General features: G+C 50.4%; 1 protein-coding gene across 1 annotated transcript in view; it reads right to left on the reverse strand.

Moving 5' to 3' along the window:
• The window catches only part of LOC309692627 (uncharacterized protein), a 185,167-nt gene extending 167,757 nt beyond the window's left edge, over positions 1 to 17,410 (reverse strand). The window contains exon 1 of the mRNA XM_082511301.1: positions 17,299 to 17,410. The gene's annotated coding sequence lies outside the window, so the exon portion shown is untranslated. The remainder of the gene's footprint in view (positions 1 to 17,298) is intronic.
• Between the last annotated feature and the right edge of the window lie 394 nt (positions 17,411 to 17,804).

Raw genomic sequence — 17,804 nt, forward strand, 5'->3', positions numbered from 1 at the left:
TGTTTTTTTTCCCCTGTGTACCCAGATCACAACTCGGCGTGTTTTTTTCGAGCCACCTGCCTGTCCACCTGTCCGCCTGAGATTTGGTTCACATTCAGCTTCGCCGTCTCGACCCCTTTTTGGAGCTCCACCCCCCTCTGGTTCACTCGGCCCGGCTATCACCGTGAGACGCACACTCCACCTTCCCTCGTATGCTGCCTTTTTTCCGCACCCCAGTAATCTGTCTCTCTTTTTGTTTTACAGCCTCTCACAGCCCCGCTCTCGGCGTTCCCTGTGCGGTCCCTCGGTTTCGTCTGGTTTCATCCGTTGTTTTTCTGGCTACCCTCACGGGACACCTTTAGTTTCAATAAAAATTACTTTCTTTATTCGCTCATACCCTAGTGTGTGTGTGTTCTGCTACTGGGTCCTGCCTGCGCTCGGAACTTCGGTTCATGACAGTACGGACTGGCCAGTATGGACCCAGCAGATCCACTCCGCTCCGCTATTAATAAACAGGGCGCTATCCTCGGTCGCCACGATCAGCAGCTCCAGTCTCTCCAAGACCGTTGTCAAGAGCTCAGTGACACTCAGAATAAATTACAAACTAGGCCGTCCGACCCCGTGCACCGCGGCGTGTCGCCTCCGCCGCTGGAACCCTTCCACGGGGAGCTGGACCTGTGTGGGGGGTTCCTTTTCCAGTGCTCCTTGTTTTTCAGTCGCACGCCTCACGCGTTCCCCACGGATACTGCTAAGATCTCCCACTTCGTGGGATTGTTACGGGGGCGTGCTCTAGCATGGGCTGAAGCCTACTTAAGTTCTCACCCCATTCGTGATTGCGATTACGATGACTTCCTGGAGGAGTTCCAGGCTACGTTTTCCCCTCCGGTATCGGAGGACGATGCCGCGCAGAAGTTGCTGGGGCTCCGTCAGGGGCGGCGCAGTATTGCGGAGTACCTAGTTGAATTCCGTACTCGAGCGGTCGCCGTGGGTTGGCCCGATTCGGCTCTTCGTGGGTTTTTTTTACGGTCGTTAAATGACCAGATGAAGGACCAACTGGCTTTTCACGAGGAGACCAGATCCTTTGATGAATTGGCCTCCCTCTCCCGTAGGATTGACAGACGCTTGCGGGAGAGGGATGCCGAGCGGCGGTCTAAGCCTATGGGCTCCGTATTGCGCCCCGGGTTTCGCGTTTCTCCGCCCCCGCCCCCAGCTGCGTGTGCGCGCTCTCCGTCGCCGCCCCCGCCTGAACCCATGCAGATCGGACGCTCTCGGCTTTCTCCGGAGGAGAGGGAACGCCGATTTCGGGCTGGAGAATGTCTGTACTGTGGGAGGCCCGGTCACCGCATCGCTGTTTGCCCGGTCCGCCCAAACGACCCGGCCCACCGGTGAGTCCGGGGATACGGGTGGGCAGCACTCTAAGCACTACTAGACCCCGATTGTTACTGTCCGTTACTATCGTGACTTCTAATCAGACTTTTACATGCCCCGCGTTAGTGGACTCCGGGGCGGAACAGAACCTTATGGATGAGAAGCTGGCTAAGAGGCTAGCTGTGTCTCTTACTCCACTCGAACCGCCCATCCCTGCGTCTACATTAAACAACCAAGTGTTTGCATACATAACTCACCAAACCGCGCATGTGAGGAGCGTGCTGCAACGGCTGCTCGAAAATAGACTGTACGTAAAAGCGGAAAAGTGTGAGTTCCACGCCTCATCCATTTCCTTCTTGGGCTACATCCTCGCTGGTGGGCAGGTGAAGACCGACCCGGTGAAGATCAAAGCGATATTGGAATGGCCGGTTCCGGAGACACGAAAGAAGCTTCAGAGCTTCTTGGGGTTTGCGAATTTTTATCGCCGTTTCATTCGAAACTACAGCCAGGTGGCCGCGCCTCTCACCCAACTCACCTCACCCAAGGTGTCTTTCACATGGTCCCCTGAGGCCCACGCAGCCTTCGCTAAATTAAAGCGATTATTCACGTCCACACCCATTCTGACCCATCCTGACTCTTCTAAACAGTTTGTTGTTGAGGTCGACGCATCTGATGCGGGAGTCGGGGCGGTTCTTTCCCAGCGGTCTGGGCCCCTGAACAAACTCCGGCCGTGCGCCTTTTTCTCACGCCGACTCACCCCCGCAGAGAGGAATTACGACATCGGCGACAGGGAACTCCTAGCGGTAAAACTCGCATTAGAGGAATGGCGTCACTGGCTGGAGGGGACCGAACAGCCCTTCGTTATATGGACGGATCATAAAAATCTACTGTACCTTAGAACCGCCAAGAGGTTAAATCCCCGTCAAGCTCGCTGGTCCCTATTCTTCGCCCGCTTCAACTTCACACTCTCCTATCGTCCCGGGTCACGAAACATCAAACCCGATGCGCTCTCCCGTCTGTATTCCCCCGACAGCGAGGCGCCCCCCCCCGCCACCATCCTGCCTGCCTCCTGCGTGGTGGGTGCTCTCACCTGGGAGATTGAGGAGACCATTCGCCAAGCGCTCCCGGGGGACCCTGACCCAGGGACTGGACCGCCGGGACGGCGCTTCATTCCCGCCGCCGCCCGGGGAGCAGTCATCCACTGGATCCACAGCTTGATTCGCGTGCCACCCGGGCGTGAGCAGAACGGCGCGCCTCCTCAGCAGACACTTCTGGTGGAAATCGCTACTACGGGACATGAGGGACTACGTGTCTGCCTGTGCCGTCTGCGCTCGTAATAAACCATCCACGAAACATCCCATGGGCCAGCTCCACCCACTCACTACTCCCCACCGGCCCTGGTCTCACATCTCGCTCGACTTTGTTACCAGTCTCCCCACCTCTTCTGGAAAATGTGTCATCCTCACCGTTGTGGATCGATTTTCTAAGGCCGCCCACTTCGTCCCGCTAGCCAAGCTGCCCTCGGCTGCTGAGACTGCCCAAGCGTTAGTCACGGAAGTCTTCAGGCTCCACGGAATTTCCCTGGACATTGTCTCCGATCGCGGTCCCCAGTTCACCTCACAAGTGTGGAGGACCTTCTGCTCCATTCTCGGCGCCAAGGTCAGTTTGAGTTCCGGTTTCCACCCGCAATCCAATGGGCAAACTGAACGCCTTAATCAGGAGCTGGAGACTATGCTGAGGTGCGTAGCCAGTCAAAACCCCTCCTCCTGGGTTACTTACCTGCCCTGGGTGGAGTACGCCCACAATACTCACACCTCGTCCTCCACCGGCTTCTCTCCTTTCGAAGCGTCCCTCGGGTATCAGCCTCCGCTCTTCCCAGAAGAGGACCTGTCCCTCTCCGTCCCGTCGGCCCCTCATCACCTCCGGCGCTGCCAACGTGTGTGGCGCTGCGCTCGCCGCGCCCTCCTGCGCGCAAAGGAACGACAGGCGCACTACGCCGATCGTCGCCGCACCCCAGCCCCTGACTACCAGCCGGGACAGAAGGTTTGGTTGGCTGCTGGGAACATCCCGCTCCGGGGCACGTCCCGCAAACTGGCTCCCTGTTTCATCGGGCCGTACGAAGTGGACCGAGTCATCAACCCGGTGGCAGTCAGGCTCCGGCTTCCGGCCTCTCGGCGTGTGCATCCCACGTTCCATGTATCTCAACTTAAGCCGGTCCGCCTCAGCCCCCTGTGCCCTCCTTCCGAGCCCCCTCCTCCCGCCCGGCTCGTCGGCGGCCATCCGGCCTATGCGGTCCGGCGGATCCTGGATGCGCGCCGGCGCGGGCGCGGCTGGCAGTATCTTGTGGATTGGGAGGGGTACGGCCCCGAGGACCGCCTCTGGGTCCCGCGTTCCTTCATTCTGGACCCTCGTCTCATCTCTGCTTTCCGTGCTTCTCTCCGCAGGCGGGGTCCCGGCCGGTCGCCTGGGGGCGACCCTTGAGGGGGGGGTACTGTCATGGTCCGCGGCCCGGCGTCCGGGGTGCTGCTGGGATGTCCACGCCCACGAGCGTGGCTGCTAACCCCACACCTGCATCCCATCCCAGGCGATCACCAGGTGGACTATTTAATCCTGCCCTACCTGCTGCTCCACGCCAGTCCGTAGTCGCCTCTCAGCGGTAACGTACGCCTGCGGAAAAGAACTCGTATGACAAACTCTCCATCGGACCTAACACTGTTTTTTTTTCCCTGTGTACCCAGATCACAACTCGGCGTGTTTTTTTCGAGCCACCTGCCTGTCCACCTGTCCGCCTGAGATTTGGTTCACATTCAGCTTCGCCGTCTCGACCCCTTTTTGGAGCTCCACCCCCCTCTGGTTCACTCGGCCCGGCTATCACCGTGAGACGCACACTCCACCTTCCCTCGTATGCTGCCTTTTTTCCGCACCCCAGTAATCTGTCTCTCTTTTTGTTTTACAGCCTCTCACAGCCCCGCTCTCGGCGTTCCCTGCGCGGTCCCTCGGTTTCGTCTGGTTTCATCCGTTGTTTTTCTGGCTACCCTCACGGGACACCTTTAGTTTCAATAAAAATTACTTTCTTTATTCGCTCATACCCTAGTGTGTGTGTGTTCTGCTACTGGGTCCTGCCTGCGCTCGGAACTTCGGTTCATGACAGCAGTGCAGTCACACCAATATGCTTTATTGACTTTATTGTCCTTGTTTTGTGTTTCAGTGGCTACTGTTTACTTAAGCATTAATGGACCTTTTCAGTGCCAAACACAATACATAGAGAAGTTACTTTTCAGTCTATGTTTATGTATTCAGATTACATATTACAGCACACACAGGCCCAGATCTTCTGGAGGCTTGTGCATGGCAAAGTTGCCACTCTTAAAGTGATTATGTTTCATTACAGTGGAAATGGGAGGACAGGGTTTCCTGGTGCCTCCGGATCAATAACCCAGCTCTCGTTCTGTGAACACACGAACACCTGCTTTACTCTCATGTCCAGGTTTGTCAGGATGTTCATGAAAACGGTCCCTATCCTCTGAGGGGTGTGGATGACGATTATTGCTTATAGATTACCAGTATTTATCTTCTGTGTATCATCTCTTTTCATTTGCATTTCTCACAAATTGATCTAATTTGCGACTCCAGTGAAATCCATTGTGTTGTTTTTATGAGCTGCAAAACAGGTGTTTTGTATGCAGATTTACAGTTCTGTGAAAAAGGGTTTGTCCTTTCCTCATTTCTTTCTCTTTTTCGGCAAAAATAAACAGTTTTAAATGATTTATTTATTAAGAAAAAAAAAGAGATCCAAACCTATCAAAAAAGTAATTACCACCTGAACCTAATCACCCTGGGCAGCAAGAACTGCAGTCGAATGTTTGTGATAACGGTAATGAGTCTTTAACATGGGTGTGGAGGAACTGTTTGAATTCAGCCAGGCTGGGGGACTTTCACTTCAGTTCAGTTTGATTTATAAAATGCTAAATGACAACAACAGCTGCCTTCATTACGTATCCTCCACGCTCCATTCAGAAGCATAACCCCTCTGGGACGGCCTTTTGTCTGCCTTCCTCTCTCCTGGTAGCATTTCATGCAGGACACCTGTCAGCAGCTTGTTTTGAGGTTGTGTGAAACCATCTCAGTTGGATTTAAGGCTAAACGTTGAATAGGCCATTCCATAATGTTCATTCATTGATTTAGTTTAACAATTCAGGGGTGAACACCCTGATACGTTTCAGATCAGTGTCCTATTGCATAACCTTCATGCTCTAAAGCTCATAACCATTGTCATTCGGGATTTTCTGTTAGTGAGCAGAATTCGCAGAGTTGTGGTCCAGGTCCTGAAGCAGTAAGTTCACTTCACCACCACCCTGCTTGACTATTGGTGACGTTCATTTTATGAAATGCTATTATGATTTTATACCACATGTAACTGGATACATTGTTCTGAAGAACCACAGTGACTCTGTTGGTTGTTTTACTCAGTCTGTACGGACTGTAAGCTGCATGTGATGTCACAGGGTGGAATTGACATGTTTTAACTTGGTGGGTTTTTTCTAATCTTTCTGCATGGGTTGCTGTGTTTTATCATTTCTAATCTTTTAATAACGTAGAGTATTTTATTCCTACATTTTTATCGCATGTTTTATTGTGCATATTGTTCCGGGCACACTCCCTACCCCTACTGATCACTAATTCGGCACACCTGAGCGGACTACAACCAATGAGGGTTCCCCTTTTGGCCGCCGAAGGCCAATAAGAAGGCGCGGCGGAATGGACGAGAGGGAGAGCCGTGGAGCGGTAACTGGCAGTAGGATGGCTGGCGTGGTGAGGGGCACTGAGACCCGACTAAAGGAAGCCTGGTGGTGGCCAACAAAGTGGGGGTGGAAGGACGTCCCATCTCGGGAGATAACGAGACACCACCCACGCGTGTTGTTTGGGATAAGTTCCCACCCGGTTAATTAATGGAGACGCTCCGCGTAAATAAAGAAACGTGACTGCTGCTGTCCCTTTTCTTCAGTGGACGCTGGTGCGAAGTGATGGAGAGGACATCTGAGGGCACTGCCGCCTTTTTAGTTGACTTTTCTTAATTAGACTTTTATTGATTTTAATTGATCGGCCGAGACTAGGACTTGTAGTTGTGCTGTTTTATATATTTAAATCCTTGTGTCCCTGGCCAGGGTATTTTAATTGTTGGTTTTAAGTTAAATAACTTATACTTTAGAAACCTAGTTTTTATCTTTCCTACTGCCTTCGCTCCACTTTTCCCATTCTTACTGTTTCAGAAGTTTCCCTTCTCAGAGAACACCTCGTGATACTAACATCAACTAAAAACAAACAGTATAAGACAGAACGCAAACTTTGACTGAAATTAGTTTTTTACCCATGTGATCTCTACAACCCTCTTCTGTAAAAGCCAAAAAGGTTTGAATGTATAAGCTCAAAGTGCTTAAGTAAGGCAGCTGGAATGGAAAAGCAAAGTACTGTGACCTGGGCACAAGAGCAAGCTACTAGTAAGTTCACGGTTGTTTGGCTGCATTTAAATCACAGGCATCTGAATTATTCACAATTCCGAGGAGGGAGGAGAAGGATACTGGGTGTGGGAGGCTTCCATGCTGTAATTACTGCCTTTTTTAAAACCTAGCATAACTATTAAATATATTAGAATTTATCTCTGACACCGTTTCTGGCAATAATCCAGAACAGCAAAAATGGATTCTGTGAATTACAGCTCCCACACCTCTAATTCTATATTAAACACCCTAACCCTCAGTGCTCTCTGTCTCCCAGACATGATGACTAATTGATGTTGCTGAGCTAAGAGATTCAAAATGGTAATTTAGTCCAATTGTTCAAATTTGTATGTCCTGATTAAAGTTGAAACTTCTATGAATATCATGTGTAAAAATGGTTACTGAAGAGATGTTATAAAATTTTGGTTAAGTGCACCTCCATAACCAGAAAACCTGCTAAAGCTCTGTGTGACACCTGCCAGTCAGACGTCTAAGAATCCACCTTTAAAGGTTGTGTCTCCTATATGACATTAAAATTGTTTTAATGAGTAGAAAGATGCACATGAGTTTTATAGTTTTACAGATACGTTTGAAACACATTTCCACTCTACAGTGGATGTTAGAAAAGTACAACACTGACATGATCTGCTGTTGTCAAAGTCGGGTCCACTCTCTGGGGAACACTGTTTTGGACAGTACTGATTCATACATTGCAGAATGGGCCTCTCACTGCAACGTTCTTATTCCTCTAAAGGCATAATAAGAAAGTTGCAATCTTCCTCACTATTTGGAGATCAACTAGATACAGCAATTTATGGTTGGGGATGAGGTCCCAATGCAAGGCTTTGGAAACTGAGTCGTATAGGGCTGCGCTTTAGAAACTGCAAAATAGTAGGCTTCTACTTGACCCCAAAAACAGACCAGAAGTTGGCGTTCCAGCAAAAGTGCAGGAATTTAAAGGCACTTTTGCAAACCAGGCACCTGTGCCAGAACATTTAAGATGGAGATGGTGTGGTTCAGTTGAGTATTTAACAGAAAAGTCATAACTAGGAATTTATTTCAACTTGTATAGTTCCATTTTGACAGTATTAGAAAATATAAGAATTAAAGCTGACAGTCTGTTTCAATCACTTTTTTCCATAAGTGTCAACCATTTCATTTGCACTTCATATTCATGTGTGACAGGAGTCATAATGCATAATTGCTGTGTCCTAAAACCTAGGCCGCATCCTTCGGAGCACCCGGCCTTCACGGGCTACGTGGGCCGGGTCCTTCGAAGAACGAGAAGGCTGGAAGTGCGAGGCTGTGAAATGGGACGGTCTCGCCTTCAGATCTGCAGCACCGCTGTCACCGCCGTGGAGTTTAATAAACTCGGCCGTCTGCTCCTTGCTATCTAAAATATAACAGGACACTGGAGTAAATTTTCGACCGTCTCACACTTCTGTTTAACCAGTTGTCTGCTTGACGTTTATTCAGAAAGCTATAAACTATTGTGAAAACTAGAACTTTAATCTCAGGCAAACTGATTTACTCATAAATAAAACACTGAAAAAAGCCAAACAATAACTTTAAGTTATGTAAATGACTTGTATATCATGTTTAACCTGAGTAGTGAAAGACCACGGGGGTTTGAAAACGATGTGCCGGGAGTTTGCTGTTATCGCCCCAGTCAGCTATCGAGCTGGTGGGTCACAGACGTCTCCGAAAACGTCGGAGCACTTTTGCAAATATGTGATGTCTTGATAAACCGAGCAGATATTTGAAGTTTACACAGCTACATTCTCGCCTGAAAAAAAAAAAAGTGAAAAGTTTATTTTGTGACCCAGAAAGTTTAATAAGAGAAATATTAAAACTAAGTAGCTGTCGCCATTGTTAGAATCTGGAATTGGCTGGGCCACGCTATGAATTCTGGGATATGGTGGGCCACGAAGGACACACCGAACCCATCCTTCAAATCTGTGAAATGAAGGACGCATTTGTCAGCTGCATTTGGAGCAGCCTTCGAATTGGGACAGCCTTTGTCGCGTCGCTGTGACGTAATCGGCCTACAAATGCGGCCTCTGAAGGACGCGGCCTGGGTTTTGGGACACCGCTTATATCGCCAAAAGTATTCACCTTTCCGAATCACTGAATTCAGGTGTTCCAATCACTTCCATGGCCACAGGTGTATAACATAAACCACCAAATCATGCAGACTGCTTCTACAAACATTTGTCAAAGAATGAGTTACTCTCAGGAGCTCAGTCACTCTCAGCATGGCACCCTGACAGGATGTCAAGACCAGTTGTGAAATTTTCTCACTACTAAATATTGTATTACTAAATAAAATCCTAGTCAGCAGATGTTTGCCACCTTTCTGCAGAGGCATTGACTACAGATCTCCCAACTTCATGTGACCCTCAGATTATCTCACAAACAGCTTCAAGGAATGGCTTTCAGTGGCCGAGTCCTGCATCCAACCCAACACAACCCAAAGTGGTTTAAAGGGCACTGCTACTGGACTTCAGAGCAATGGAGACATGTCCTCTGGAGTAGTAAATTACCTTTTTCCACCTGGCAATCCAATGGAGGTGTCTGGGTTTGGCAGTTGCCAGGAGAATGATACTTGTGTGACTGTATAGTGCCAAGTGGAAAGTTTGGTGTCAGGTTGTTTTGTTTTTCGACTCAGCCTCTTAGTTCCGGTAAAAGGAACTCTTAATGCTTCAGCATACCAAGACATTTTGGACACTTTCCTGCTCCCAACTTTGTGGGAAGACTTTAGAGATGGTCCCTTCCTATTCCAACATGATTGCACACAAGTGCACAAAACGTCCATAAGTCCAGAAGGACATGGATGAGCGAGTCTGTTACAGAAGAACTTGACAGGCCTGCACAGAGTCCTGACCTCAATCCAATAGAAAACCTCTGGGATGAATTAGAACAGAAACTGCAAGCCAGGCCTTTTTGTTCCACATTAGTGTCTGACCTCACAAATGCACTTCTGGAGGAACGGTCAAACATTTCCATTAACACACCTTCAAGGTTCAAGGTTCTTTATTTGTCACATGCATAGTTATACAAGTATAACACACAGTGAAATGTAGCCTGACACGCTCCTCGACATGTACAAAGGGGGGGGGGGGGGGGGGGTAGAGGAAGAACATTATATATATATATATATATATATATACATTATGTATATATATATAATGTATATATATACATTATATATATATATATATATATATACATATATATATATATATATATATATATGGAACAGAGGATCGCAAGTTCGATTCCTGCCTGGGGCGTCTGTATCCAGTAAGGGTCCTAAGGCTAGACCCCCTATGCTAAGCAAGCCTACCGCAGACATGAGCGAGACAGATAGATATGAAGGCATGCCGGCTCGGACATCGCCCGGATCAACAAGGTCCGCGTCAGGTGTTGAGGAACCAGGGCACCCTGACGAAAAGTGGGCTACTGGAACAAGAAGGCATCGGTGGGCAAGAGACGAAAACAGGGCGTTGTTGGAATGCTACTACGCAAGTAACCCCGGCGGAAGGGGCTACATGATTAGGATGAGGGACCTATGGATTCTTCGAAACCCAACATCCACAATGACGGCGAAACAACTAGTAGCTCAGTGTTCCAACATTCGAAAGAAGGGACTGCTCTCACAGCAAGAGATTGACGAGGTACAACACAAATGCTACGGCAAGGGGGAGTCAGGACGCCAGGTCAGGGGGGCGATATCATCACCCCCACCCGAGATTGGGTACATAGCCCCAAGTGCGATAGGAGAAGGATCGTTGAGTGTGAGAGGAACTGACCTGAAAAATAGGATCATGGCCAAGCTTGAAACCTGGATCCCCCGTAGCCGGTTACCAAGATTACGTGAAGTACCCTCAGAAGGTCTGCTAGATGATGTTAATGCAGCACTACGGGCAATACCTACAACCACGATTACCGACACTAACAAGCTGATCTACAATACGGCAGCAGTGATCAGTGAGATGCTTGGCTACAAGTTGAACAGCGACAAGGGCCAGTACCCTCCATGGAGAAGGAGGCTAGAGGGCAAGATCAAAGTAGCACGGAGGGAGGTTAGCCAACTAACGGAGTTGCAGCAAGGTGCGACAAATAAGGTGCCTAAGAAATACAGCAAGCTGTCCATACCTGAGGCCTTGGAAACTGCCAAGCAAAGACTCACAGCCTTGGCCAGCCGCTTGAGGAGGTACACCAGAGAGATAGAAGGCAGGAGAATAAACCAGCTGTTCTCCACAGAACCAGCAAAGGTGTACTCTCAGTGGCAAGGGAACAATAAGAGAACAGCACCACCAAGGCTGGAGACGGAGCAATACTGGAAGAGCATATGGGAGAAGGATGCAACCCATAACGGCAATGCTCAGTGGCTAGAGGATCTGAGGGCAGACCACAGCGACCTCCCTGAACAGGGTCCAGTAACCATCACAGTGGCAGATATCCAAGAAAGGGTCTCCAGTATGAAGAGTTGGACAGCACCAGGGCCCGGCATGGTTCACGCCTACTGGCTGAAGAAGCTGACTGCACTCCACGAGCGTCTGGCAGCACAAATGAACCAGCTGCTAGTTAACGAGAGACACCCGGAATGGCTAACTGAAGGCCGGACGGTCCTGATCCCCAAGGACCCCAAGAAGGGACCGGTCCCCTCCAACTACCGACCAATAACCTGCCTCAGTACTACATGGAAGCTCCTGTCAGGCATCATATCGGCTAAGATGAACAGGCACATGGGTCAATACATGAGCGGGACACAGAAAGGAATTGGCAAGAATACCAGAGGCGCAAAACACCAGCTACTGGTAGACAGAACAATCAGCCGAGACTGCAAGACCAGACTGACCAACCTGTGCACTGCCTGGATTGATTACAAGAAGGCCTATGACTCAATGCCCCACAGCTGGATACTGGAATGCCTAGAATTGTACAAGATCAATGGGACCCTAAGAGCCTTCATCGGGAACTCAATGGGGATGTGGCGTACAACACTAGAGGCCAACTCCAAGCCCATAGCACAAGTCACCATCAAGTGCGGGATCTACCAAGGAGATGCTCTGTCCCCACTGCTGTTCTGCATAGGCCTGAACCCCCTCAGTGAGATCATTAACAAGACTGGCTACGGATACCAACTACGGAACGGAGTAGTTGTCAGCCACCTCCTGTACATGGATGACATCAAGCTGTATGCCAAGAGTGAACGAGACATCGATTCACTGATCCACACTACCAGGCTATACAGCAATGACATTGGAATGTCGTTCGGACTGGAGAAGTGTAGTCGGATGGTATCAAAGAGAGGGAAGGTAGTCAGAACTGAGGGGATTGAACTACCAGAAGGCAACATTGCAGACATAGAGGACAGTTATAAGTACCTGGGGATCCCGCAGGCGAATGGGAACCATGAAGAGGCCGCTAGAAAGGCTGCAACCACCAAGTACCTGCAGAGGGTCAGGCAAGTCCTGAGGAGTCAGCTGAATGGTAAGAACAAGATCCGGGCCATCAACACGTACGCCCTGCCCGTGATCAGGTACCCTGCTGGGGTAATAGGCTGGCCAAAGGAGGAGATAGAAGCCACTGACATAAAGACAAGAAAGCTCCTTACCATGCATGGAGGGTTTCACCCCAAGTCCAGCACCCTGAGGCTGTACGCTAAGCGGAAGGAAGGGGGCCGGGGACTGGTGAGTGTCAGCACCACAGTCCAGGATGAGACAACGAACATCTCAGAATACATTGGGAAGATGGCCCCAACTGACCGAGTGCTCAGTGAATACCTCAGGCAGCAGAAACCCAAGAAAGAGGAGGGAGACGAGGAACCATCATGGAAGGACAGGCCCCTGCACGGTATGTACCACCGGCAGATAGAGGAGGTGGCTGATATCCAGAAATCCTACCAGTGGCTGGACAAAGCTGGACTGAAAGACAGCACAGAGGCACTACTCATGGCAGCACAAGAACAAGCTCTGAGTACAAGATCCATAGAGGCTGGGGTCTATCACACCAGGCAAGACCCCAGGTGCAGGCTGTGTAAAGATGCCCCAGAGACAATCCAGCACATAACAGCAGGGTGCAAGATGCTAGCAGGCAAGGCATACATGGAACGCCATAACCAAGTGTACAGTGTACAGGAACATCTGTGCCGAGTATAACCTGGAAGTCCCGAGGTCAAAATGGGAGATGCCCCCAAGGGTGGTGGAGAATGACCGAGCTAAGATCCTGTGGGACTTCCAGATACAGACGGACAAAATGGTGGTGGCTAACCAACCGGACATAGTGGTGGTAGACAAACAGAAGAAGACGGCCATAGTGATCGATGTAGCGGTTCCGAATGACAGCAATATCAGGAAGAAGGAACACGAGAAGCTGGAGAAATACCAAGGGCTCAGAGAAGAGCTCGAGAGGATGTGGAGGGTGAAGGTAACGGTGGTCCCCGTGGTAATCGGAGCACTAGGTGCGGTGACTCCCAAGCTAGGCGAGTGGCTCCAGCAGATCCCGGGAACAACATCGGAGATCTCTGTCCAGAAGAGCGCAGTCCTGGGAACAGCTAAGATACTGCGCAGGACCCTCAAGCTCCCAGGCCTCTGGTAGAGGACCCGAGCTTGAAGGATAAACCGCCCGCAGGGGCGTGCTGGGTGTTTTTATATATATATATACACATATAGTATATACACTGGGTGAATGTGCAGTAGTAGCAGCAAGCAGGTGAATTCTGTACATTAATATGAATAGACATCTGACTATTTTACAGGATAGACAATATAAACATATTTAAAATTAAAGGAATTGAAATGTACATTGTGCCTTGGTTTAGTGTCTGGAAGAGTCCTGTCTCAGTCAATTATAGATGATGTGAGAGGGCGGGTGTGTGTGTTTAGGGCACGGATGGCTTGGGGATAGAAGCTCCTCTTGAGTCTCTCTGTCCTTGCCCGGAAGATGCGGAACCTTCTACCAGATTGCAGAAGTTGGAACAGTTTGTTGCCTGGATGGGACGGGTCCTTCAGTATCTGCTCTAGTCCGGCATCTCCTGGTGTAGGTGTCCTGAAGCGGTGGGAGAGCAATCCTGCAGCAGCGTTCTGCTGTACGGATCACTCTCTGGAGAGCTTTTTGGTCCTTCACACAGCTGTTCCCAAACCACGATGTCATGTTCTGTGTGAGGATGCTCTCCACAGCGCCTGTATAGAAAATCCTGAGGATCTTTGGAGAGACCCTGAACTTCCTCAGTTGTCGTAGGTGATACAGGCGCTGCCTAGCCTTTTTGGTCTGGACCTGAATGTGGGCAGCCCATGTCAGGTCTGAGGAGATGTGGACACCGAGATACTTGAAGGACTGCACCCTCTCCACTGGAGCTCCATTGATGATAATGGGCTTGTAGTCTCTGTGCTGACCCCTTCTGAAGTCCACCACCAGCTCCTTGGTCTTGCTGACGTTCAGCTGGAGGTGGTTGTCCTGGCACCACGATGCCAGATTCTTCACTTCATCCATGTAGGCCGCCTCATCGTTGTTGGAGATGGCACCCAACACCACTGTGTCGTCAGCAAACTTCACAATGTTGTTGGAGCCGTGGGTGGCCACACAGTCTGAAGTGTAGAGGGAGTAGAGCAGTGGCGAGAGGACACATCCCTGAGGTGCTCCTGTGTTGATGGTGATGCTGTTGGAGAAGCACCTGCCCACCCTCACCACCTGAGTTCTGCCAGTGAGGAAGTCCAACACCCATGCACACAGACGGCTGTTGAGTCCCAGATCCCTCAGCTTTGTGAACAGTCTGCAGGGCACTATTGTGTTAAACGCTGAACTGTAATCAACAAACAGCATTCGCACATAGTTACCCTGTTTCTTGTCCACGTGGCTGAGAGTGGTGTGTAGGACGTGGGCGATGGCATCCTCTGTGGATCTGTTGGATCTGTAGGCGAACTGCAGCGGATCTGTAGTGTCTGGGATGGAGGAGTAGATGATGTTCTTCAGCAGCCTCTCAAACACCTTCATTACTACCGAGGTCAGTGCAACTGGCCGGTAATTGTTCAGGGATGAGGGTTTGCTGTTCTTGGGCACAGGGATGATGGTGGATCTTTTGAAGCATGTGGAGACCACAGACTTTGCCAGGGACTCGTTGAAGATGTAAGTGAACACACCTGCTAGCTGGTCAGCACAGCAGCGCAGCAGACGGCCGGTGATGCCGTCTGGCCCCGCCGCTTTCCTTGTGTTCACTCTCCTCAGTGCCGCTCGGACGTCATGCTCCGCGATGCTGGTCACCGGTCTCTCGCTGATGACGTCACTGTCCTCGGTAGTCAAGCGGTAGATAGCATTAGCCGCCTGGCTAACCTCGAAACGGGCGTAGAACTGATTCAGCTCATTGGTGAATGCAGAGTCGGCGTTGATCGGCGCAGTGGATCACTTGTAAACACCTAAACCTGGAGAGGTGGAGGAAGATCTCAGCCTGGGCGTTTACCGTCTTATGTAGTCTGGAAGATGTGTGGATGGTGGGGTGGGTGCAGTTTTCTCTGTGGTGGGGTTGGGTGGACTGTCCAGGGCTCTGTGGAGCCGGAGGGCGCTACTGCTCTGGGCCCCGGTCTGATGGGCCTGGGCCCCCCTTCCCTGGCGGGTCGCGGAGGGTGGGAGTGCCTACTGGGGTCAGCGGGGGAGCTGGCCCCAGGGAGGGGTTACCTGCCCCTCCCTTCCTTCCCTCCCCATCTCCAGCTGCCTCCCTCTTCCCGCTCCTCCACAACCACCCACACATGCAGGGCCTTGGAGTGGGGGTATGTCACCAGGGTGCAGAGGAGGCTACCCCCCCCCCCCCCCTGTCCCCTTCTGGCTGCCTCTGCCTCAATTTTATCCCACAACTTAGACATTCACATTATTCACACTCTCATTACACATACATATAGGATCTTGGGGGTGGGCACAATCACGGAGTCCAAATTACCATCAGGGTGTACACCTCACCCCTGACGTCGTTGCCCACCTCTCAATTTTAAATACACTTAGTCATTGAGGGCTAGCAGGAGGGACTATGCGCTTACCTGCTGCTCCTTGGCAGGTAGCTCCATGCCCTCCTGGGTTTTAATTACACCTTAGAACACATATGAATTATCTATGAAGCGCCTTGAGGCGACTTTTGTTGTGATTTGGCGCTATATAAATAAAATTGAATTGAATTGAATTGAATATGCATCAACACTACAATGAGCGGGTGGAGGGAGGTTTGGAGTCTTCTCCCACCCCCATTCTCTGCGGCCTGCTGGAGCGGGAGGGCTAGTAGGAGGAGTTGGCCGTCCGACTGCGGTCTGGGGTGTGGGGCCTCCCTGCTGCTGCGGAGTCGGGGTGGTCTGCCTCTCCCCACCGCAGGGAAAAGGGTAACACCACCTGGGTCTGGGTGCAATTCCCCCCTCCAGGGGCAAGGGTACCTAGACCCGGTTTGTAGAGTACGCTTGGGGAGTGTGATTGTGTGTACAGCGTCTCTTTATGTCTGTCTCCACGTTGGTTGAGTGTGGAGTGAGTGCATATGAGAGCATGAGGGTGGGAATGGATGTTTGTGTCTGTGGGTGCCTGTATGTCTGTGTCTATATGTCAGGTTGGGTATCAGACGCCACCTCTCTGGGGACACCTCAGGCCCTCCAAGGTTTGGAGGCCTATCTCCACCCACCACCACTTCCCCTGCCGGTGGCGGACTCCCTCAGGTGTCGGTGTGTTGGTGGTTCTTTGTGTCTGGGGGTGGGCGTCCGGGTACACACCGGCTCACTCCTTGGCGGCCGCTTGTCGGGGCCTGGGGCCTGGGGCTCGCTCGGGCCCCTTTGGAGGTGGGGTGCCCCCGGCCTCTCGGCCTGGGGCTCGGTCACTCAGGCACAGCTGGGGGCCGGCGGAGCTCACGGGCGCGTCACTGCAACTCCCCCTGACTTCTGCTCCGCGGCTGCTGGGCGAGCCCTCATCTGGGACTCTCCTCAGCTCTTACTGGGACAGTGGCGCGGCTGCCCCTCTGTTGGTCTTCCTTGGTCTCTTGTGTTCTGGGGGCCTCTGGATGTCTGGAGTTTTGATCTCCTCCATACACGCTTCACACCCTGGAGGACGGGGCTGTGGCCCCCCCACACTCCCTAGCAGATCATTACATGGAGAAACCTTTGGAATGCAAGCATGCTGATCCACACAGGTATGCACACATGGGTATTCACAGACGCGGACTAAAGCTTTCTTGGCTGCTGCCTCAAAGCACACTGTGCGCTGTCTATCTTGCGTGCTTGCACAATATCGTTTATTATTTAGTAAATATTGATATTTATGACTAGCTAGTTTATTGTGATGGTGCTTTGTTTTCTCTATTATTATGTTGCTCTTTGTTGTTTGCTGTCTCCTCTGTTTGTTTTTTTTGTTTGTTTTTTTTTTTCTCCATACAGGTGACCCAGGAGTTTTTTTTTTTCTCTCTCTCTTCCCCCCCCCCCCTCACCGTCTCTTCTCCCCTTTGGTTTTCTTTCTTTCTCTCCCCCTCTTTCTCTCATTCATTCCCCCTGTCCTATTTATAAAAAAAAAAAAAAAAATGACAAAGGATGAACTGAAGCTCTGCCATCACGTAATGTCGCATACTGCTGTTTCTGATGTCATTTAAGAAAAAAAAAACAAAAAAAAAAAAAAAAAAAACACCTAAACCTTACTCTGTCCTTAAAGCAGTCCAGGTTAACACAGAAGCTTTCACTTTTTATTTTCTGATCTTTTCACAGTGTAGGAACAGAGTAGACTCCACACACGTTTACTTGATTAAATTAAATTATACCGTTTCTTATGAGGAGCTAAAATTACCAGAGGTACTGCATTCCTACTACATGTGGCACACGTGTAAAAACAAGCAAACCTACAGTTGCAAATAGGTTAAAAGTTTCCTTTACCTTCTCTTGATCATCCAGTTTCTAATCTTATAATAATATTTCCCCTTAAAAGTAAACCTTGTCTACATAC

The sequence above is a fragment of the Aulonocara stuartgranti genome (assembly GCF_965226115.1).
Source record: "Aulonocara stuartgranti genome assembly, chromosome: 17".
In the NCBI taxonomy this organism is placed as follows: Eukaryota; Metazoa; Chordata; class Actinopteri; order Cichliformes; family Cichlidae; genus Aulonocara; species Aulonocara stuartgranti.